At 36.7% G+C, this 25,243-nt stretch overlaps 1 protein-coding gene across 4 annotated transcripts in view; it reads right to left on the reverse strand.

The window, feature by feature from the left end:
* Positions 1-25,243, reverse strand: part of NEDD4L (NEDD4 like E3 ubiquitin protein ligase) — a 461,142-nt gene that overhangs the window by 338,513 nt on the left and 97,386 nt on the right. Inside the window, exon 1 of one of the 4 annotated variants that reach the window (XM_072605958.1) lies at positions 9,931-10,020. The exons of the other annotated variants lie outside the window; for them this stretch is intronic. The gene's annotated coding sequence lies outside the window, so the exon portion shown is untranslated. Of the gene's footprint in view, positions 1-9,930; positions 10,021-25,243 lie in introns of those variants that run through there. 4 annotated transcript variants of the gene reach the window in all.

Below are 25,243 nucleotides of genomic sequence, written 5' to 3' on the forward strand. Positions count from 1 at the left end.
CTGTGCCTGGAACATAAAGGAAAACAAAATTAAAAGCCATCAGGACTCAGATTGATGTAATCACCATTCTTGATTTCTGACAGTCAATAATTTCTGAGGTCTCTTGATAGAGAGCGAGATGGTCGATCACCTGTTGGAACATTATAGGCTTTTCAGCATGGAGGATATGTTGTTTGTTTGCCTTAACTGCTTTCTCTTTATTATAAAGAGTTTCATTGGGGAGTGGGTGCATTGGGAATGATGAGGATGTGTCTGGATGTTCTTAAGCATCAACAGATCATTCATAAAGCAGTATCCTACAAAATTAGACAGAGTAGCTACAGTCTCCAACCACAAAGGACAGTCAAGAATGTATTTGACAACAGCTATATCCACTCAATATAAAATTACAAACTAGTCTCTTATCCTTCTTCCCCCAACCTCTTTATCCTTTTTTCTCTTCTAAATGAATTATGAGAAGGCTCTGGCTATTTCTGAGCTAAAAATCAGAACATGTGCTCTGACACGGAATAATTCTTTCATATACTCTTTTAAAAGCATACATTCTTTCTTAAAATCAGGAATGTCTTGCCAAAATCCAGGATGTTTTTTGGAACTATAGTTAGTTAGGCATAACTAAATACTGTTAACCAACTACGGCAGATTTTTTTCATGTATTAAAGACAGTTGCGTCCAATGATTGGAACAGAGGGAAAAGACTCAAGTTAGGATTCCATATGGGGGGTATGGGAATACATTAGTAATGTTAATTATGACCCCACAGGAGACATGGCTCACTGCAGCTTCACTTCCTTCAAATGTGAAAGCATACATAATCAGTTCTAACATTTCTGGTCAGCCTCATTACTCAGAAATGTCAAATTATTATTGTAAAGCAAGAAGGATCAACCAACAAGGGTGATAACTAGCAGCAATTCATTAATTAATAATGTTGAAAAATAGCATTGCCTACCAAGCTCACCAGTGTTGCAAAGGATGCCCTGAGTGTATCGAGTCAAAAGAGATGACCAACACGATAAAAAAGATCATTTAAATATATTTCTATTTCTCAGTATAGATGTTCATAATAATCACAGAATAATAAAAAATGAATGTTGCAGAATGACAGAAAACAAGTTTGGCTCCCAGGAAGAAAAGCTACCTCCCCCTCCATTCATATGCAGATGCCTCCCCCTATGCATGTAGAAAACTGCACAGGGAATGTCAGATTTTTTCTATGTATTAGATTAATTTGGAAGGTTCTGTTCTTTCATGTTTTCTTTTTAAAATTTGTTATGAGTTGGCTGTGAGAAGGACAGAGAAGAATATAGGAGGAAATCTAGGTGACAAAAAATTAAGTATATCAATAAAACCCATATTTTTAAATGGAGGGGAGGGGAATGATTTTATTTGTGTCTCTGAATACCCACAGCTTACCACTGAGCCTTGTGCATAGCAGGCACTTAATATCTGTTGACTGACTGGAGGGAGGGTGGGGAATGAATGTGGCAAAATTATGAAGAACAAGATTTGCCCCCAAAGAAGAAATAAAAGAAGATACCCCCCCCCCCATAAACACACACACACTCCTTTGCAGAGGTGGGGGAGGGGTGAGTCACAGTTTTTCTGAATTTTTTTTCCCTTTTTTCTTTTATCTTTAAAAAAAACTCTGAGGAAGAGAGGCTATAAGGGAATATTCACATAATATAAAAACAAAATATTTCAATAATAACTATTTTAATATATTTCTGTTTCTGTTCTGACATGGAAATACAGGAGTTACTAAGGAACATTAATATTGCCCTACCTACTAACTGTTTTTGGTCTCTTAAAATTGAAGGCTCTGGGAGGCCAAATCTAGCTTTTACAAGCAGCAAACTAATTTCATTCTAAGCATGGGTGTGTCCTTCTTAAAAGAATTCCATGGAAGAAACTTCTGTACCAAAAAAACACAGAGTGTTTCAAACAGAAAATGGGGTGTTTGAGGGCAGGGGGAGAGGTGGGAAACAAGGAAATTAAGATCCTTTTTGATGATCATGTAGGATGCTAGATTATGATGGCTTACTTACTGTTTTTTTAATTACTTAAAGTGCATTTTAGAATATTTCTAAGTTTGGAATAAATTATTTTATTCCTTTAGATTTTAATACTTTTATATTCATTTCAAATGAATTTATTTATAGAGAAGATACTCTTAAAAGAAGTACAAGTCAGGAGTTCCTTCAAAATGACTGATGCTTAGAGTTTTTCTTTCTGTTTTTTTCCCCTCATAACCCACAACTGGTGTGGAGTGGTTAGTATTGTAGAAAGAGACCTGGGTCTGGGAGGCAGAGAGTCTGGGTTTATAGCACACCTCTGGGATTTACTTCCTGTGTGATTTAGGGTCAGTTATTGAATCTCTGTAAGTATCAACTTCTTCATCTGTAAAACAAATGATCTGAAGTTACTGGCCTCTGCAGTCCATTCTAACTCTAGATTCATGATTGTATGAAATAATTTCTATTTTTGAAGCAAGCCCGGAGGGGTTTTCCCTGGGATTTTAATACTTGGTTCCATTTAAACAAAACAGTGCAGGCATTCTGGGGCTTGGTTCTATCTGGGATGTTTTCTGTATATTCATGACACAACCTCCCTCTCAATACAGGCTGTTAACCCTATTTTCTGAGTTCCAGATCTTAGATGAAAAGAAGCATAAACTATGTCATGCTTTGAGAATGGGAGTTTTAGTTGTTCTTTGTTATACAATGTATTCCTATTTCTTATTACACAGTTTTCAAATTGCCACTCTTACTATTGATTCGTTTCACTTTTAAAGCACATTATTTAGGACTAACATGCAATTGAGCATCCAAACTCCTTGCTACACAACCCAATGCTATGTGTTTATTAAGCCTAGAATTCTATGTAAATTATAAGACCAAACAAGGATAAGTGATTCGTCCAAGGTGGCACACCTGCATAACTAAGCTGTGAAGCTTGGTTCTAAGTCTGAGTCTTTCGACCACCAGATCTCTTTAAAATACACCACAATGCTTGCCTTCTCACTTCCCACACTTCGAAAGCTTCCTAGTACCTGGGCATTTGTAGAATCCTAGAATTGGTCTACTAGTCCAACAGCATAAGCAATGCATGAAATCACTCCACAACATCTCACATCACATGTTCATATGCCACCAGTCTGAAACTACAAGAAACACCAGAGTACATCTCATTCAACACACTCATATCTATAGAAAAGGAAATTAAGGCAGAGAGGCAATAAGTGGCTCAACCAAGACCACAGTGAATGATTACTTAGTAAGTGAAGTAGGATGCAAACTGAAGTCTTTTGACTCAGAATCTTCTATGCTTTCTATTATTCCACAATGTTTTCCTGAAGGTACCATATGCTAGAATATCTCAAAGGATGGGGAATCCTTTACCTTTCTAAAGCAAATTTAAAAAAATTCTAATTGTTAACAAGTTCTTCCTTACATTAATCTGAAATCTGTCACTGTCATTTGCCCCTTGATCCTTGTATAGGAGCTCTTAAATTGGAGTGGAGGTCCTTCAGGTGCTGGAAAACAGATATCAGAAGCCCTTTAAAAACTTTTCATCTTGAATTCCTGCAACCACTCCTCACACAATATAATTTTGAATTCCCTCAATCAAAGAAGAGTGGTCAGAGAAAGTGAGCAAATCTAGCATATTCTCATTAACCATGTTCTCCAAACCACATAACTGCTCACAAGCATCATGAAATTGTGGAAGTACCTTGACTGCAAAAGAATTAGTGAAAAAGGAAAAAAGAAAAACAAACTTTACTCCAAAGTTAATGGGAAACTACTTAAGATTTTGGAGTAGAAGAATGTCTCAGCAACTGTCTATCCAAAAAGATTATCCTGGCAGCAAAATTAAGAATGCATTATAAAGATATAAAGTAGAATGCAAGATTTGTGAGATGTAGGGTTGCTTTTTTTTCTTCTTTGCCTTCCCTAAGACCTAGAACCTCTTGCTCTTAGAACTAAATTGAAGGCAGAAGGAAAAGATGGTAAAGACCACCTGCTAGAATATTACCCCAATGGACAAATAGGACAAATGAGGGTCTTTAAAATGGTGGCAAAAGGGAAATAAAATAAAACAGAACAAAATTAAATTAAAATTAAAAAAATAAAAATAGGAGAAACAGGGCATTGATGCAAAAAATGTTAAAATGAGACTGGCAGTATTTGGAAACTAGTTGATTGCGACAAACGAGCAAGAATGAAGAATCAAAGATAATGGTAATATTTCAAGCACTGAGATTCAGTGAATAGTGGCACCAGTGCAGGAAAATGGTAAGCTCCATTTTGAACATGTGGAGTATGAGGTGCTATGTGAGGTCCATGTAGCCAATGGAAAAAAAATGGAAAGTGGGAGGAAACTTGGAAAGAAAGTTCAGCCTGAGACATGGAGATAAAGGAGTCATCTGTGAAGTAGGATTGTTAGATTGAATGAGATGGCCAAGGGACCAGTGAAGGAGGTAATGAAAGAACCAGTAGGGGGATAAGAGAATCATTAAGTGTGTGGTCTGGAACCAAAGGAAGAAGTATAAAAATGGTGGGAGAGGGGTTTAGGAAGCAGATCAGTTACAGGAGAAGGACAGTATTTTCAAAAAAGATTAGATGGAGATTGAAATAAAGTAAATGGAAACTTTAGAAAAGAGAAGCAAAAAGAACATATTTAAGTTAAAAGGTTTTGAAGAAGGAGAGTAGGGAGGAAAGTAAAGGGGATAAAAGAAAGCTAAATCAACCATTTGAGTAAAATCAAGAAACTTGGAACAAAATAGGTGAATGAGAATGGGGTGGAGGATGATGAAAAGACTGTGTGAACAGACTGGAATCAAATTAGAATAAGCAAAAGTAAGCGCAGACAAGATGCGTGTGTGTGTGTGTGTGTGTGTGTGTGTGTGTGTGTGTGTGTGTGTGTGTGTGTGTGTAAAATGTAAACCTAACCATTATAACCCAAGCAAATGGACTGAGCAAGAGAGACCACAGTGAGGCAGACAGAGAAAAAGAGTATGCACATACTGTTAGACAAGAAAACATCTTTACATTATGCTGAAAAGTATCAGAGATGATCAAACAACATCCTTATAAAATTTATGTTCACAAAAGATAACTGAATGAGAAAAGACACAGATAATGCAATCATTATTGTAAATGTAACAGAATTATAAACAAAAAGCAAAATATAGAAACAGACTATATTTTTTGAAAAAAATCAATTTGAAACCCATGCATTTTATTAATGGTAATATTAAAGAATATATGTATATATGTATTTCTCTGGATCATATCATACTTAGTATGTGCTAGACTATAGGAAAAATTACAAGCATAAAAAAAAGAAATAGTAAACTGATACTTCATACATCATAATATAACTAGAATAGTAATTAAACATAGGGAACACAAGTAAAAGATATAGGTCTAAATGAAAACTAAATAATGATATCCCAAGTAATTGAGTCAAAAAAATCATAAAAAAAATTTTAAATGAGAAACAAAATGAGCTTTTTTAAAAGAGACAAAAAATCAATAAATCTTTAGCTAATGAAAGGAAACAAATTAATAAACTCACAAATGAAAAAGTAAATTTAAAACTGAGGGGATTTAAAAACAATTATCAGAATCTATTGTACACAATCACATGCTATCAAAACTAAGAAGTTAAAAGAAAAAGATGGTTAACTAAGCATAAAATGCTCAAGGTAATAAAACAAGACTGATCTCACCCAGTCTCAGAAAATGTAACTGAATGAGTTACAGATAAACTACCATATAAATGCAACCCAAGTTCAAATGATTTACAAGGGAATTTCAAACATTTAAAAAGCAAACACAGCCAAAGTTATATGAGATCTTAATACATAAACCAAGGAAGAATAAAGCTGATAAAGAAATACATACTTACTTAACCCATGAATAGTAGTGCAAAAATAAAGATCCCAACCAAAAGACTAGGTATCTTCTATAATGACAAATGATGGGTAAATAGATTAAAAAAGGTATTCATGATAGTTGAATTTATACTATGAGGCCATGTTTGACATTAAAAAACAATTAGCATATTTAATCGTACTAAAAAACCATAACTTTATCAATAAAGAAATAACGACACAATACAGTAATCATTTATGCTAAAAATGTAATAATGGAAGGGCCATTTTTAATACGATGAAAAAAGTCTATTTGTAAATAAAATAGCTAGGCATGAAAATATGTTGTAAGGGAGGACTCAGAACAGATGATGCAGATTTTAAGCTTGAGTCACTGGAAGAATAGTGGTACCTCAACAGAAATGGGGAACTTTTGAATAGAAGTAGATTTGGTTCCCTGCATGATATCCCATGTATAGTTGCTACCATATTTCTTGTTTTCTCAATGGGAGGAGGGAGGGAGGGAAGGGAGATGGAGAATTTGGAATGCAAAATTTTTTTGAAACAAATGCTTTAAAATAAATAAATAATGAATTAGTTTTTTGTTTGTGGAGAAGTACTAAAAGCTTCCCTGATAAATATTAGATAGAGCAAAAATGTCCCTCTTCCCTATATTATTTACAAAGTTCTAGAAATAATATTCATATCAGAGTAAGAGATTAAAGGCATAAAAATCTGCAAAGTGAAGATAAAATGATCCCATTTGCAGATGACATAAGTTTACTTAGAAAATCTCAGAGAATCAACAAAGAAATAAATTAAGATCATTAATAGCTTTGTTTGAGTAGTAGGATAAATATAATTCAACAAAAATCATCAGCATTTTATGTAGCGATAACTACATATATATGTATATATATATATATATATATTGCAAAGAGAAATGCCATTCAAAATACCTACAAAATGCAAAGGATATTGGACATATTGGACATAAGCTATAAGGACATATTATATAAATGCAATTACAAAATAACACTTTACAGAAAAGAAAGGCTGAGAAGCACAGGCGTACAGGAAATATGAGAGCTGGCACTGGAGTTCTGCAGACCTTAGTTCAAATCATCCTTCTTTACTTCTTTGCTGTACTGACTATATTAACAGTTGATCACCATATCTCTACCACCATCTTTTGGCTAACACTTTGGTTACTCCGCTCTCTCTCCTGGACCTCCTCCATGTCAGTTCTCTTCATCCATGTCAGTCTCTAAGTATGAGTGTCACCTAAGGCTCTGTTTCGAACACTCTTTACTCTGTTTTCCCAGGTTAGTTTATTTTTTAGCACATCAGAAATTGCTGCAATGAAATGATGACCTCTATGTACCCTTTCTTTCTGCCTCTGACTTCCTTCAGAAATAAGCTCAACAGGAGGATCCCTGGTTTAAAGGAAATGAATGGTTCAGTGGATAATTCCAAATTATTTTCCAGAATGGATAAATCAATTCACAGTTCCACTAACTGTCTTAGTGTACTTATATTCCTACAGCAAGTCCAACATTGACTAGTGCTGTCTGTTCCCATCTTTGCCAGTTTGCTATCTATTAGGTAAAACAAGTTATTGTAATTTGCATTTCTTATTTGAGATTTGGAGCCTTTTGAAAAATGTGGTTGTTCATATTTTGCAATTCTTGCTTGGAAAACCATCCACATTCTTTGCTTATCCATTTGGAATGGCTCTTGTGTTTATTAATTTATGCTAATTCCCTATATATCTAGTGTGTCATACTTCTATGAAATACATTTGTTTAAACAATTTCCCAACGGACAGCTTCCCTTCTATTTCTATTGATTTCATTCATGCAAAATATTTTTAGTTTTATGTGTTCAAAATTTTCACAATCTTTCTGGGCCTCAATTTCTTTTTTCATCTGTAAAATGAGGACATTAGACTTAGTTTTTCTAGATCAAACTCTATGTTTCTCTTTTAATGGGGGAGACACATAAATAACTATGAACATACGATATGCCTGAGGAATAGACATAAGGTGATGCTAGGGAAGGTAAAAGGTAGATGTAATGAGGTAAGATTTTTCAGGCATGGAAACTGCTGGTACAAGGGCATAGTGTGAGGAGATTGAAGTGTCTGCAAGAATAACAACAGACAGTTTAACTGAATCCTCAAGTGTGTGGAGGAGGAAAAAATATATATATGTATACACATATATACACATAATTAATACTGAGAAGGGAAAAGGGGGTCAGGTTATGAAGAAACTTATATGTCAAACAATTCTGGAGGTAATAAAGAGCTTTTTGGAGTTTGAGTAGAAAGGGATGATATGATCAGATCAGATCATCTTTAGGAAAACCTCTTTGGCAATTCAACGGAAGATAGATTACAGTAAGGAGAGACTTGAGGCTGAAACCAAATAGAAGACAACTAGAATAGTCCAGATTATCTATTAGGTTTGTGGCTGTATATGGGGAGAAAAAGGAAATTATGTGAGAGATGTTGTGAAGATGGACAAGATTTGCCAATGGATTGGATGTGTAGATGAAGTGCAAGCGAGGAATCAAGAAAGATACCAAGATTGTGAGCCTGGTTTATTAGTGATGCTTTTCAGACTAATTGGAGAGTTAGGAATTGGTGGAATTCATGGGAAAAGATAGTGAATTCTATTTTGTATATTACACTCAAGATGCTTATGGCATATTTTGTTCAAGATGTACAAAAAGCAGTTGGTGGTGTGGGACTGCTCAGTTGGTGAGTTCAGAAGGGAAATTAGGGCTAGATATATAGATCTGGGAATTACCTGCAAAACGATGATAATTGAACTCATGGTACAGAAGGAGAAAAATAAAGGGCACAAGAACAGGGTCCTGAGGGACACTCATGATTAGTGAGTGTGCCGTGGGTAAAGAACTAGCTAAGGATACTGAGAAGTTAGAAAAATAGGAAAACCAAGAGAGAACAATGTTATGAAAACCCAGAAAAGGGAGAGTATGCAGAAGGACAGTCAGTCATCAAATAAGCATTTTAAAGTATTCTACTATGTGCCATGTGCCATCTTAAATGCTGAGGATATAAAGCAGAATCATATTTACAAGGAAAAGTGATATCACAATAAAATTCTGTATTCTCCTTGATTAAAAAAAATCCAGATTCTAAGATTATCCTTCCTTCTCCTACTAGGACCAAAATAAATCTTATGAAAGCAACCTGGGAAATATCTAATTGTCTAATATACAAAACCTATTTCTGGATAGCCCATATGATAGGTGTTCTCCCTTAGTCATTGAAAACAGAAGTTCAGGAGAAATGGTTAATATTTACCAAGAAAGAAAAGACCCACGAGACATTCCAGAAGCCTAAATAGCTATTAAATGGATATAATAATTCTATGGACTGTAAGATGGCATCATTCATTCATATCAAGTATTGTGTAATTCAAATGAGGAACATTTAAATTTTTGATAATTTTTAAAGCAATCCAATATAAGCCATTATAAAGTCTCCAAACGAAGAGTGACTTTTCTTCAAGGCACAGCTTTGGCATACTATAAAGGTGTAAGAAATGCACTCGCATTCATTCTTTCATTAATTCATGAAATAAATTCACTAAACTCATTATTAAACAAAAAAATATGAACCTACAAAAATAAGCAAAGCTCAGAGTCAGGAGGTCAAGTTTCGAAAAGAAAAAGTGAGGAAAGACAAAACCCTTCACACCACTTAAGCAAGTATCTACCTAGGAATGATTTGAACTTGGCTCTAGAAAGGCACATTTTGTTACATTGCAATCCCAACAAAAATCACCCTCAAAGGAATAAAAAAAAAAAAACCCTTCCTTATATCATTTCAAAAAATGGATATATATTTCAAGTTTTAAGCTTAGTATAATAAAACTATTATAGCTACATTTTTGTAAGAGCTCTTTAAAAAATTTCTAAATAAAATTGTCCCTCCCCAGCAAGAAAAGTCTTACCAAATGGCATTTCTTAAGGCATGATGTCGATTTTAAGACTATACACCATAAAAGGCAGCTAAGTACCTGGAAAATGCAAGTAGCACTGAACTGTATGCGGAAGCTGTTGGCTGACTCGAACAGTAAATTTCCATTGTCAGGGTAACCAGGTAACTCTTCTCCCAAGAAAATGTTATTCTCACTACACTGGGGCAGCTTTCTCTTCAGGAAACCTTAACTCTCCACCCCTTTCTCCCTTCAAATCCAAGGTGAGCCCAGTAATTTTCCACTAGAAACCAGGTCAAAGAGACACGAAAAGGTGATTTTCTTCAACACGCAAGAAACAGGCAGAACAAGGTCTCATCAACTACCACTGTCACAGCTGCCTAAGTAAATATTTATCAGGGTGACCTGTCTTCACATATCAGATGTCATAAGGCAAACAGGTATAACTGTCAAAAGGGAGGAGCCAACAATCCCAAGTTCCAAGGAGTCCAATGTCACAGTGAAAGCAACCTAAACGTGAAATGGATGAAGAGGTCCTTAAACAGGTGGCACAGTGGCCAGAGGTCCTGGGCATGGAATCAGAGAAACCTAAGTTCAAATCTGTCCTTGGACACTTACTAGCTGTATAATCCTGGGAAAGCTACTTAGCCTCTGTCTGCCTCAGTTTCTCCATCCATAAAATGGGAATTATCAGTACCTCGAAAGCCTCTTACACAGGTCAAATGCGATAATATTTATTAAGTGCCATGTAAATGCTAGCTATTGTAATAATATTATTAATATTATTGTTATTTTTGGTCCTTTGTTCTTGAGGAGGACCAGGACAACAGGGAGGTGATGACTGACTTGCAATTAAATTGGATTTATGTGTGGGAGGGCCTCACTTTCTCCTCTAGAGCCTTCTGGGTCCAGTAGCCCAATATGGATCAGGACAACTTGAGATGGCCTTCATTATTATTGCTGTTATTATTGAAAGACAGGTAGGATTTAGGATCATAGATTTAGAGCTTACGTAGGAACTGGCAGCAAGTACTATGAATACAATGCTTACTATAGCTGGCACAGTGCCACCTAGAGAGAAGAGAACAAGGCAAACTCCAAGGTATATCAAATCCACTGCTGATCAACATGCCATAGACTCTCCAAAGCCCTCGTTCCTCAGGCTGGCCTCATTTATTGCTATTGCTGACAGCCTGGATTGAGCTGCACCTCTGTTTCTGCTTAATTCTCTTCTTTTTCCACTATTAAATGGTGCTAAATCCTGCTCCTGTACCCCTTTTTGAGTTGGAGGTGACCCAAAATTTTTAAATGGGCTTAGGCTGAGGTGGGTCCTGCCAAGTAGAAAAAACTTCAGGCATGGACCTGGAGAAAGTCTATACATTTGTCTGCAAAGGACTAAGCTAGTTAAGTTTCAAAAAAGGTTCATCATTAGAAGGTTATCCACCAAGAGATTTGGATGTCTTCTTTAGCCATAGTAATTAACAAAGACTTTATACAGTAGGACACCAGAGCTTTCAAACTTCAGTGGTCTAGTAAGGCTGCCTAGAGGGCTGAAATACACAAAGTGAAATCACAATTGCTAGAAGTATCTCTATCAACACACCATTTTTGTGTTAAGGTGGAGTTGATGGGCACAAATGGTAATTCAGTTAAATCATACTGCCTCACTCAAAGTGTGATCTTTAAAAAATTCAAGAAACATAGTTTCTGGATAAATAATCATCTTATTAATAATATTAGCATATTATCAATGGTCATTTGACTCTGTCTCTTAGACCAAAGACAACTTATAGTGGTGGACTCACAGCTTAGATGCTCTTGGCAAAGTAGGTGTTCTTGAAGGTGGCAATCACCTCTGATTGGTTAACAATTAGTGAGAGAATGGATATTATAATGAGAGGTAGGCTTATTCCAGTGAGAATCTTGGGGTCTTGACATAAAATCTTGGTCTAAGAAATTTATCAATATCCATATTGCCCATCTGACAAAAGGGAGAATCCATATTTTCCCAGACATGTTTGAGTAAACACAATGATCAGGAATCCACCTGTTAACCTAAATTTAGAATTTCTTTACTGACTTTGATTAGCTCTTAGCCTGGTTAAGTCTCTGCCCAAGATTGCCAATATTAGTTAATTTCTGGATGAGGAAGTAGAAAAGGGGGAAACACTTGGTCCTAATAATTAGTTATTAATATATAAAAGATAATCATTTCTCTCAAAAGTAAGGGGTGATACGTTGCCCAATCTCAATCATAAGTTTTAGATTAAATGTGCAAAGTCTTTAAAAAATATTGGAGGGACTTACTGGTGACATGAGTATCAAGATAGTGGACTAGACATTTTCTCTGATCACCATGACCTCTGAGATCTTCCTAAAACAAATTATGCACCGAAGGTAGAGCAAGTTTAGCTGTTTCCATGACTTGAGACATCAGAAATCAAAAAAAAAAAAAAAAAGGAAGAAGGAAAGAAAAAAGAAAGGAAAGGAAAGGAAAAAGGAAAGGGGATGAGAGGAGAGGAGAAGAGAGGAGAGAAGAGTAAAAAGGTTAAACTCTCCTCCAACTTCAAGAATGGATGCTCACTGGTCCTGAGCTCACTCAGCACCCTGACCCTACCTTGCATGCTACCTGCAGCAAGGTCTCACCAATAGATCCAAGGACTCAACACAGATTTGCATCAAAACCTACCTCTACATCCTGGTCCCTACCTTATTCCTTCCAGTGCATTAGAGATCCTAGATTCAAGGCATGGAAGTTTTCTCAGGGCTCAACAGCCAGCTTGGTCACAGTCCTTCAGGAACAGTCTGCTGGGGCTGCAACCTAGAAGCACCAAGTCTGCAAAACTCTGAATTACCAGTGCCAAGGAAAGCAGCCTGTGAACTGCTAGTGCCAGGTCAAAGAACTAAGGAACAGAGGAAGTAGGACAGTTCACTGGGACAAGACATTGCGCATATGGGGAGCTGAACAGCACTCTATCAAGACTGAGAAAAGAGTACAGCATTCAACTGGGACCAGTTCTGACCACCCAAAACTTAGCTGAGAAGGAAGGAAATGTGTGTATTTCTTCTTCGTTGCTGAAGAAGACCATGCCATCAAAGAAATGATGACATGACTTGCACTTGACTTTGTTTTTTTTTTTTTTGAGTGAGGGAGGGCTGTGCAGGTCACCAGCCGCATTTCTCCTCCAGAGCCATCTGAATCCAGTGACCAGATATTCATCAGGATGATTGGAGATGACCCAGGAGGAGGCAATTGGGGTTAAGTGACTAGCCCAAGGTCACATAGCTAGTGAGTATCAAATGTCTGAGGTGAGATTTGAACTCAGGTCCTCCTGACTCCTGCATTGGTGCTCTATCCACTGCACCACCTAGCTGCCCCAATTGAGAAGGAAGGAAATATGAAAGAAGTAAAAGGAAATATGACCACCAGATCTAGTAAACAAGTTCAAGCATCTATGAATGAAAACTACAAAATAAAGGGAAATGATTCAACTTAATGAGAATAAACTGTGGAAATTGAGGAAAATGTGGAACCATAATATGCTGCTCCTGAGTGGTTTAAAAAAATGAAAATTATGAGAGCACAATGTGTCCTACAAAGCAAAATAATGAGCAGAATACAAAAACTTTCATCTGTGATGGCAAGTCTCATGAAAGAAACAAGAAAATAATAAATTGGAAATGCAAATACAGAAGTAAAAGACAATCTAGAAGAGAAACAAAAACATTAACAAGAACAAAACGAACATTAAACAAAAACATTAAAAGAATAATTGCTCACCAGAACAAGGAGAATATTGTATACAGTAATAGCAGCATCATACAATGATTAACTGTGAATGACTTAGCTCTTCTGATCAATGCAATGATCCAAGGCAATTATGAAGGACTTAAAATGAAAAATCCTATGCACCTCCTCATGAAGAAGGGATGGAATCTGAATGATGATGAAGGAGACTTTTTACTTTATTTTTCCTGGGGTTTTTTTGAGGAGTTCTGTGTTTTCTTTTGTAACCGAGTTAATACAGAAATATGTTTTGCATGACTTTGCATGTATGATCTTTATCAAATTGTTCACCTTCTTAAGAATGGAGGAGGGGGAGAGAAGGGAGGGAAAGAATTTGGAACTCAAAATTTTTAAAAATGTTAAAAATTTTTATATATGCTTGATAAATATTTAATGAAATAGAAATATATTGGTGGGGGAGAGAGAATATGTTCATTGTACAAACAAAACATACGAATCTTGAAAACAAGGTACATAGAGACAACCTAAAGATCTCCCAGAAGAAAACCACAGGACAAAAAACTTAACATCATAATGAAAGAAACAAAAGAGAACTGTCCAGAAATTCTGATCATAGAAAATGAAATACCAATTGAAAGAATTCACAAATTGCTGGATAAAAAAACCCAAGGCTGCAAACTCCAAGGCACATAGTGGTTAAATTCAACAATTCGGTTCAGAAATATTGAGTTCTTTAAGACATACAGAGAAAGACTTTCAAATACAAAGAAAAGGAGAGTTGAATAATACAAAACTCTTTCATGCCAACTAGAAAAATGAAGAAAGATGAAATAATGTGTTCTGAAAAAGGCAGGACCTCAGGATGCATCCCAGAGAGACCTATCCTATAAATCTGAGTCTAACCATATAAGGCAAAAGAAGAGTATGAAACATTTTTAGAAAAAAAGTCATCAGATGAAGTGAAAGGATACCAGATAAGAAATTTGTTCCAACTGGAGAGGGATTTTTTTTTTTGTTTTTTGTTTTTGCCATACCCTCTGGGTCCATTATAAAAGCATTCAACTAATTGGAATCAAGGACAGATTACAGCAATTGGCAAATTAGAATAGAACATTCCAGCTACATCCCTTGAATAGTCATTTGGGGGAAAAGAGAGCATTTGAGCTGGACCTAGGTCACATCTCTACCACTTCCTCTACTTTGGCCAGAGGAAAAGCATATGGGCTTGAAATAACAAACAGAGAAATCTGTTTTTCATCCTAAGAGCAAAAGGAAGCTACCGGAGTTTCCTAGGGAAAGACAATCAGACATTCATTTTTAGGCATATGTTTGAGTGCTATGTGGATAATGGGCTGAAGAAGAAAGAGCCTGGATCAACACACTACTACAATAGCCCAAGCAAGAGGTGATATGGACCTGAACTAGGATAGTTGAGGTATGAGTAGAGAAAGGGAGATGATTGTAAGAGGTATTAAGGGAATGGAAACAAGACGATTTGGCAATGGACTGGAAATGGCAAGGTTGGGGGGAAGGGAAGAGGGAAGGGTTGTGAGGAAAGAGCCAGACTAGTTGACCAGGGTTTTGCACCTGAGTAATATGAAGAACGGTGGAACCTCAACAGAAATAGGGAAGTTTTGAATAGAGGTAGATTTATTTGTTTTCTTGCATGTTGGTTTGCTGTATGTTATAACCCTGACATCATCCTCCAAGTTACACTTATGTTGAACCATTATTTCCTTCTTTAAAGCAGAAAAGGCCAAGATGATAGAAGGGGCTCAATTAGTATGTATAATCATTTCCCTGATTTGGTTGCATTATTCAAATTCTCACTGCATATTTCTATTTCCATACTTTGCCTAATTATGACTTCAAAAAGTATGAATTTAAATACATGTAACCATTTTAAGGGACCTGTTATTTATACTGATCAGTACCTAGCTGAGTTCAAATCCAGCCTCAGATACTTATTAGATGTATGACCCAGGGCAAGTCAGTTAGGTACTGCCTGCCTCAGTTTCCTCCTATGTTAAATTAGGGATAATAACAGCACCTACTGCCCAGTGTTGTTGTGAGGATAAAACAAAATATTTCAGAAGTATTTTCTGTACCTTAAAGTGCTATATATAAATGCAAACTTAATTTGTTATCATTAATATATACTTAGTATATATTATTACCCTTACATTTAGTGGGGGTCTTGAGGAGCCTATCATTTAAGAAATGAGAGCTAAAATAATTTGTCCCAGAGCCATCTAGCTAGTGGTAAAGCCAGGACTAGTCCCCAGGTCTTCACATTGTCTAAACTCGTATGGTTGGAATCATTAAATTTGGAAGGGGAAAGGGTTCTTAACTTTGTGTATGTTACATATCTCTTTGGTAGTCCAGTGTATGCTATTAACCCCTCCTCAGAATTATGTTTTTAAGTGAGTAAAATAAAATATATAGAATTACAAAGGAAACCAATGATACAGTTATCAAATTATTTCTTAAGAAAACAAGCTCAGTTACTATCCATTACTACCACAAATAGCAATTATAATTTTGAATGTGAATGGGATGTTTGCAGTAACTCTTTTTGCAGTGGCAAAGAACTGGAAATTTCAGGGATCCCCATTAATTGGCTATAAAAGCAAAGACGCCATTATACACATGAGGGCTTGCTATAACAGGTTCATAGATGTGCTTTTCTAAAAGGCAAGACAACTTTTGAGGGGTCAACAATCACTTTAATCAAGCACATACATATCATTCACTTAGTTCAGGGGAAAAAGTCAGCACCTTGAACTTCAGAGAAATAAAGACAGTACTTGCAGCTGCCTGACCATAAGCAATACACACATCACAGATCAACAGACAGATGCACCTGTATGACCACACATACATAGTTACCAGAGAAAGAAGCACCAACATCTGGGTTTTCAAAGCTGGGGGGCTGCTCAGCGGCTTCCCAGAGTCTCATCTGGCACACAAACCTTCTTCCAAAAACTAAGTCTCAAAATAAAACCTCATGTCAGAGGATTTATACATTTTTCAGAGCCAGAGTGCATCTCAACCCTCGAGAACCAGTGCATTAGAAATTACCAAAGGGGTGAGCCTCCTCTAATGAAGCTTCAGTTAATGGGCAGGCCCATCAATGGGTGGGGAAGATCTTTAACTTTCTAATTAGCATTACATTGAGGAATGGCTGAACAAGTTGTGATGTATGGTTGTTATTCAATACTACTGTGCTGTAAGAAATCACCAGCACGATGATTTTAGAAAGGCATGGAACAGCTTGCACAAAATGATGAAGAGTGAAGTGAGCAAAACCAAGAGAACATTGTATATGGTTATAGCAATACTGTTTTAAAAATGACTTTGCACAACCAAGTCATTTTGACTATTGTAAATACACAAATTAAAAATAAAGGATATAAAGAAAGATACTCTCTGCATACAGAGAAAGAACTGACAAATAGAAGTTTGTCTAGAATAATTTTACTATATCTATCTATATACATACAGACATACATGCACTTATTTGTGTCTAATGGCAGTCAGTTCTGGGGGTGGGGGGAGGGAAGAAAAAAGGGGAAAAAAGAAATTTACATAATAACCTTGTTTTATATTTGGAGGGGAATTGAATGTTGAACACAACAGATTTGCAGTTACACATACAATTTTTTTAAATTTTACTATGTTTTGGAAATGCTTGTTTTGTTCTGTGAAATAGAAATAAATTTAAAAAAAGACAAAAACAGAAAACAAGTTCACAGACACCAGGTTAAGAACCTCTGCCTTCGAGATTATTTTACAGAGAGGAAAAGACAAGTCCCTTAAGCGAAATGAAGTGCCCAATTCAGACAGCTACAACTGAGTAGAAGAGCCTTGACTCAAATGCAAGCTTTTCCAATCCCTTAAAGCAGTGCTCACCTCATCTTCTCAAATAATCCCAATGTTTTATTCCCAAGTCAGGCTCAGTCTAGCTCACAACCCTCCTCTTCCTGTCCCCACCCCACTCTTCTGCAATATTCATGAGTGATATTTTATAAGCAAGTTTTTAACTTCATCATCCAAGTCATCCTACATCACTAAGACTTCACATCACTTCCTAAATTTACCACCACCACTACCAAAAAAAATTTCCACTTGGAATCACAAATGCAGGTGAAAGAATCAGTTTTCTACCTACAGTTCTCAAATTACATTTTTGTTGCTGAACAGCAGACAAGACATTGAATGATCAGTTTTGGGGATTTGCCTGGACAGTTTAGTAATAAACCACTGTTTTACTCAAGAAAGAATGGGTCTCTTTCTCTCAACATGGGGAAGTAGTTAAGTAAGCAAATGGATGAGAAAGGCAGTAAGTGAAATTTCTACAAAGAGTCAAAAAAAGTGTTGAGCAGGAAAGGATTCTAAACAAGATTTTAAGGATAAGTTTAGTCTAAAATATTTGGGGTTGGGGGGTCCAGACTTGTGATTTCCTCAGTGCAGGGAACTCCCAGGGAAGAACCACCTCTCTCCTCTCCTCTTCTTTCCCTCCCCTTCCCCTTAGAATTAAGTGACTTGACCAGGATCCTACAGCTAGTAAGTGTCTGAGGCTAGACTTTAACTGAGGTCCTCTGCTCTACCTGCTGGGCCCCCTAGCTTCCCAGTGATGTAAATCAACACCTTTCACTGCAAATTATAGTCTTGGAGAATTGCTTGGGGAACTGAGAGGTTAAGGGCTTTGCTTGACCCTGGTCACACAGCCAGTAAATGTCAGAAGCAGAACTGGAGCTCAGCTCTTCTTGGCTCTCAGGACACCACAATTCCTTGAGAATACTTCCAAGGTCTAACACACATGATTTCATTTCTAAGTCTACAAAATGTGGGCAAAATAGCTTTATGGGTCAGTATTGGTTTCAGGTAAACACTTACGTGTCACAAATTTCTGATTCCTAAAGAAAAGTTACATAGCCATTAAATACTCATATGAATGGAAAAGTAGGTCATTTGAAATCAATTAGAAATTTTTAAAAGGAGAAAGACAAAACCAGTAGTTAGTCACGTTCAAATTTAACTGAAATTCATCACCATGATAACCTCATATTTCACTTTCACAAAACAGTATCTCATTGTTTTCACAAGCACTTCAAGTTTCATCAGCCAGTTGTCTGGAATGCGAGAAGGTTGCCAAGCCTCCTAACCACAGGCATTGGTTCTGGGATTATTCTAAGACTTTTATTTGAAAAATGGGGGCATGGGATAAGGGGGCAACTTGCAGACACGAACTTTATCTATAATAGAAATGTCTCATATTTACTTCTTCAAAAATTGACTTAAACCAAAGTTTTAGGAAAAAAAGATAAAATTTTGTTGAATTGAAAACATTTGACTCATATTAAGTAATCTTTATTCAAGATTCTTGATGTGTTAGAATGCATTATTAGTTTTCTATTTGGGGTCCATTTATTTCTTTTAAAAAGATAACTGTATTTTAATATAATTAGTTTCCTTGGTTATCCTAAGTATTTTATTTTATGGATTTAAAAATATTCTGAAAAGTGATTGATAGGTTTCAGCAGACTTACAAAGGGGTCTATGACACATGATGTCATACGATGAAGAACTCTGGTCTATCTCACTATTGGGCATAGGAACTAAAACTAGAATGTAAAAATAACTTGCCAACATATACCATCTCTCTGGAGCTCTTGTCCATTTTCTCCCACATCTGCCAAAGGAGGCTATCATACTGCTCTGATGTTGGGTTTACTAGTACCAGCTTGCTGGTAAGATCTGTCTGATAAGAGAGTAAATACTGTATTTTCTTTCTAGTTCACAGATGTGATATGGTACACCAAGGAGGTGGATTTTGAACCAGAGGACCATGGTTCAAATCTCAATCCTGTCAATTGTTATCTGTGTGACCTTGGGCAATTCCCTTCTTCTGAGAGTCTCAGTTTCCTCTGTAAAATGAAGAGGCTGGAATAGGTTTCTAAGTTCCTGCCTAGCTCTAAATCTATGATTCTATTGTTTTATGATATGAGGTCAAAACTGATTCTCTTCAGGGATCCTTTCCAAAACAACTAATTATTGGATCATAGCTGTAGAGCCAAGATCTGAACCCAGGTGCTCCAGCTCCAATCTGGTACCCCTGCTTCTGTTACCATTTCATGTCATTTCCAAAAACCATATTTACCCTCACTTGCTTTGTGTGTGTGTTTATTTAGTATTTAATTTTTCCCGAGTTAACATGCAAACAACAATTTTTAACATTTGTTTTTAAAACTTTGAGTTCTTACCCTCATTTCTTGAAGAAAAAACAGCTGTGCCTTATTATCTTATCTGCTTTCTATGTCTTACAAATATTTCATATCTGGATTTGTAATTGCTTCTAATTAAATAAAATGTGGGGTTTAATAGGATTGCTTTCAAAGGTCTTTTACAATGCTAAGATTCTATGATTCCCCATTATAGTTGGGCACTATATCCAACTTTACTTAATAAATCCTTAGTCTTTTTAGTACATATTGTCTGGCATCCTCTATGGTAAGATGATACTATGTTTGGTAGAAAGAGCATTTGACTACTTGCTCTGAGAGTTTTAGTTTCCAGTGGCCTGGCAAATAGTGGCATAACCTTGAACAAGTCACTTAATTTCTGAGCCTCATGTAAAATCAGAAAGTTGGATTAAGATTTATAAAGGTCATTCTAGCTTCAAAATATGATTCCGTATTGATAACTATGAGTTTCAAAGCTGATTTATCACTGCGTGTGTGTGTGTGCATGTGTGTGTGTGCACACAAATGAGACATACATTGTGGATGAACAATGATTTGAGGAGAAAGAGAACGGGATGGTTTGTGGGGAATGTGTGGCACATCTTTGAAACGATGAACTTAAGTTCATAATATACTAGAGAAAAGGTGAGCCAAAATACTTTCTCCACAGTATTCTAACAACCTTTGGAAAGTAACCCATGGGACAACTAGGTGGTACAGTGGATAGAGCACCAGCTCTGGAGTCAGGAGGACCTGAATTCACATACAGCCTCGGATACGTGACACCTACTAACTGACCCTGGGCAAGTCTTTTAACCCTGATTGCCTCCAAAAAAATAAAGTAATCCATGATTCTAAGCATTATTTGATTCTGCTTGTCACTCAGTCAAAGAAGAAATGGAACAGGCTAGGTGTAGGAGAGAGTACTAATTCAAAAGAATACAACCAGCACCAAACTTTGATAGCTCAAAAGAAAGCATTTCTGCTTTGATAGCAATCCTTGGAATATTTCACTAGAAATGTAAAGGAGTGCTTCAGTTAGAAAGAATAGAAGAGTCCATTGACTACTGCTGCCGAAAAGAGTCAATGTAAATGGAATTCTGACATCATTCAGCACCATGATGACTGGAACACTGGGACACAGGTTCATGTCTCATGGTATCAAATATCTAGGGCTTCAACTGAATTTCTTATAATCCATACTTCCAGATACCATGCCTTGAGGACTTAACCCTTTAAACTCTACAATTCTCCCTTCCTCCCATTTTGATGAGTGTCTCACATGGCCCTCTACATCTAACCAGCCCCAATTATACTTCACTTCATACAGGAGACATTTTCTGGCCATCTCCCCTGCTGTCAGGTGTATACCTTCCTTTCCGGCTCTGGAATTACAATCAAATTAAATCAATACCACCACTGCTATTGGAAAAGGAGTGTCAATCTATTCCTCTATGGCTCCACTTACCAGACCTTATAACTTTCCAAAACATTCTTCCCCACCATTGAGAATGCCTTTGCTCACTGGTCTTCCCTGATTCAACAGGCTAGAGTCATCTAGAACTTAGCAGAGCTGCTTCACTGTTCCTATAACTTGGATGAGATGAAGAGATACCAACTGTACTCCTTCCAATGAGATGAAGGACCACCTGGCCCTTATTGTCCACCCTAACTCCATGCCCTGAGACTCCTAGCATAGGCAATTGACCTACCTGCACCCTTAGGACTTCTGGGCTTTTCCATTTACTCTGCAGGTGAATTTTCTTTTGTTTGTAATCTCTTTCAATTTGCACAGGAGAACCTTAAGGGAAGAGACAACTTTTTCTATTGGTATCCACAAGCTTAGCACCATGCTTGACACATAGGAAGCACTTAACAGATGTATTTTCATTTGTACACATGTGCTTTCTCTCCTTATAGAAGGCAAGTTCTTTGAAGACAGGAACTGTCTTACTTTGGTATCTTTATCCCCAGTGTTTAACACACTGCCTGACACACACCAAGTATTCAAAATAAATGGCTTTTCTTTTTTCATTCATTCAAACTTACGGGCCACACAATGAACTTCAATATAATTTGGGAGGTTGGATTTTCATCCTACCACTAATTTATAGTCAGAACTTTGACAGGTTATTTCATGTCACTTTTTAAAAATGACCTTGAATAGGTGGAATCACAGACACATAGATTTAGAACTGAAAAGAAGCTTAGAAGTCCAACTGCCTTACTTTGTATATCAAGGGAGAAGCCCAGAGATGTTAAGTTATCCAGAGGTACATCATAAACCCACATCCTAATTCCAAATCCAGCACACTAGCTTGCCTTTCCTTGTTTACCGCTTTAGAATCCCTCTACTTGGGAAGCCAAGCAGGTGTCCATCAACTGAGAAATGACTGAACAAATTGCTATATATTAAATATAATGCAATCTCCCCTTTTCAATTAATTAATGAATAAACATTTAGTAAATAATTACTATGTGCCAGGCACTGTTTACATGTATGCATATGTTTATGTGTATATATATATATATATATATATATATATATATATATGTATATATGCATGTATGTATAGTTCCAGGCATGGGGAACAGCCAGAGGAAATTCCAGAAATAAAAAACAAAAGAACAGTGTCACTACATCAAGAAGTATGTGGTAGGGAGGATGATGATTGATGACGAGGATGATGTGGATGATGATGATGATGATGATGATGACATTTCCACTTCAGGGAAATCACTTTCATGTATGAATGAAGACTGGATTAGGGTGGGGAAAGAGACAGGGGCACCTACTAGGAGGCTATTAAAAGACTTGGCAACAGACTGAATATTAAAGGTGAGAGAGAGTGAGGAACCCAAGATAATTCCTAAGTTGTGAGTCTGAGGGACTGGGAGGATAGCGTTGCTCTCTACAGTAATAAGGAAGGTGGGAGCCAGGGATGATTTGGGGGGAAAGACAGAGTAACATTTTGGACATAATGAGTTTAAGTTAGCTAATGGACATTTTTTACCTGTACCTATGATTTAACTGATATGTTATCGTTCAGTCATTTCAGTCACGTCTGACTCTTCATGACCCCATTTGAGGTTTCCTTGGTAAAGATACTGAGGTGCTTTGCCATCTACTTCTCCAGCTCATTTTAACAAATGTGGAACTGAAGCACACAGGGTTAAGTAACTTGCCCAGGGTCACACAACTAGTAAGTGTCTGGGGCTAGATCTGAACTCAGGAAGATGACTCTTCCTAATTCCAGGCCCAGTGCTCTATCCATTGTGCCACCTAGCTGTCTTCAGGAAGGGGGCATAATTAATGACATAAAAATGTTGCATATAGCGTAAGATGCAGTCATGATATTTATTGGATACTCTTGCCCAACAGTTTTTCTTTATTATAAGAGAGGGCTTATTGAGTTGGAGGTGAGACAGTATATTTACTAATGTAAAAACCAAAGGGAACAACAAAGTATCTTAAATTGCTAGTGTTATTCACACTTTTTTTTTCTTTTTTGCTTTTCTTACTGATCAATGAGGATCTAAAAAGCACAGACGTGTCTTTCACATCTGGATCCCTCACCACACCTCCCCAGGTTCTGGATGCAGAAGAATTGCTCAGTAATAACGGCCGACATTTATAAGGCTCACAAAACATCTTACAATCTCATTTGAGCCTCACGATGGCCTCAAGAGACAGGTACTACAAGTGTTCTTATCCCTGTTTTACTCATGAGGTAACTAAAGGTCGGATAAGTGAAATGACATGTCCATGGTACCTCAGCTAGTAAGGGTCTGAGGTAGATTCCAAACTCGTATCTTCCTCACTCCAAATGTAGCACTCCAGTCAACGGGCTACACTATTTTAATCAGAATTTTTGGTTAAATAAAAGAAAAAATATTAAATACAAGATAATCAAAATTCTGTCTTAGGCATGTTCCTCCTAAATTTTGACTGGTAATATATTCCCCACAAAATCATTAATTCTTTTTTTTCTCCCATCAGTCCTCAGCTTCCTTTCCCTTTTCTATCTCCAATTTCCTCTTCTTTCTCCTCTTACCAGAACTCGAAGGCTACTCCAGTCCCACAGAATCTCAGAACTGGGTGGGACTTATATGCTTATCAAATCCAATTCATAACATTACAACAGTAGTTGTTATAAGTGTTCCTCTAGCCTCCATGTGAAGGTCTTGAATGACAAGGAAGAAGTTACCGCTGAAGGCAACCCATTTTACTTCATGACAGTTTTCCTTGCTCAGAACTTTTTTCCATTCCTCTTTGGGCTCCACTCTCAACTCTCTGGACTTTCTCCACCATGTCATGCAAGTTCTATAAGTGGGTCTTTATCCTAGGGTCAATAGATTATTGTTTTTATTACTTGCAGGCATTAACATTTTAACTGTTCAGATTAATCTCATTTTAAAACATATATAATCATTAATGAAATGTTTTTGAATCATTGTTTTAAAACCTAGAGAAATCAATAAATGTCAGTTCTTTAGAACTGGACAGATTTTTTTTCATTTAGGTGAATATTTTTCTTATTTATTTTCTTATTTCTTATTTAATTTTATTTTTCTCAATTATGTGTAAAAACATTCTTTTTTCTTCAAATTTTGAGTTCCAAATTCTCTCCCTTTTTCCCTCCCCACCTCATTACTGAAAAAACAAGCAATTTGACATAGGTTATTCATGTGCAGTCATGCAAAACACCTTTTCATGTAGGTCATTCTGTAAGAGCTGTATAGATTTTAGGAAAAAGTTATCTTTCTCTAAACTCTCTCACTTCCCTACCTTCCCTATTACTATAGAAGGCATAACAATTCCCCCAGTTTCATAGGCTCCCAACCTTGTTGTCATCCTACCTAAAAAATTCGGAAAGCTCCCTGTGGTCTCCAGGATCAAATGAGAAAACCTCTGTCACTCAAAGCCCTTCACAACTTAGCCCCTTCCCCCTTCTATCTTTCCAGTCTTCTTACACCTTACTCCCCACCACAAACTCTTCCATCCAGTGACACTGGCTGTTCCATGCACAAGACACTCCATCTCTTACATCCAGGCATTTTCTCTGGCTGTCTCCCATATCTGGAATGCTCTCCCTCCTTATCTCTGCCTACTGCCTTCCCGGGATGACTTTAAGGCCCAACTAAAACCCTATGTTCTACAGGAAGACTTTCCCAATCCCTCTTAATTATAGTGCCTTCCCTCTTAATTATTTCCGATTTATTGTGTATATAGCTAGTTTGCACATTTGTATTTGCTTGATGTCTCTCCCATTAGATCTTGAGATCCTTGAAGGCAGGAACTGTCTTTGGCCTCCTTTGCATTTAGTAGAGTGACTTGCACAAAACATGCTTAATAAATGTTTACTGATTGACTGAACTAAGAAACACTATATAAAGGAAA

This window comes from Notamacropus eugenii, chromosome 4 (genome assembly GCF_028372415.1).
Source record: "Notamacropus eugenii isolate mMacEug1 chromosome 4, mMacEug1.pri_v2, whole genome shotgun sequence".
NCBI classification, from domain to species: domain Eukaryota; kingdom Metazoa; phylum Chordata; class Mammalia; order Diprotodontia; family Macropodidae; genus Notamacropus; species Notamacropus eugenii.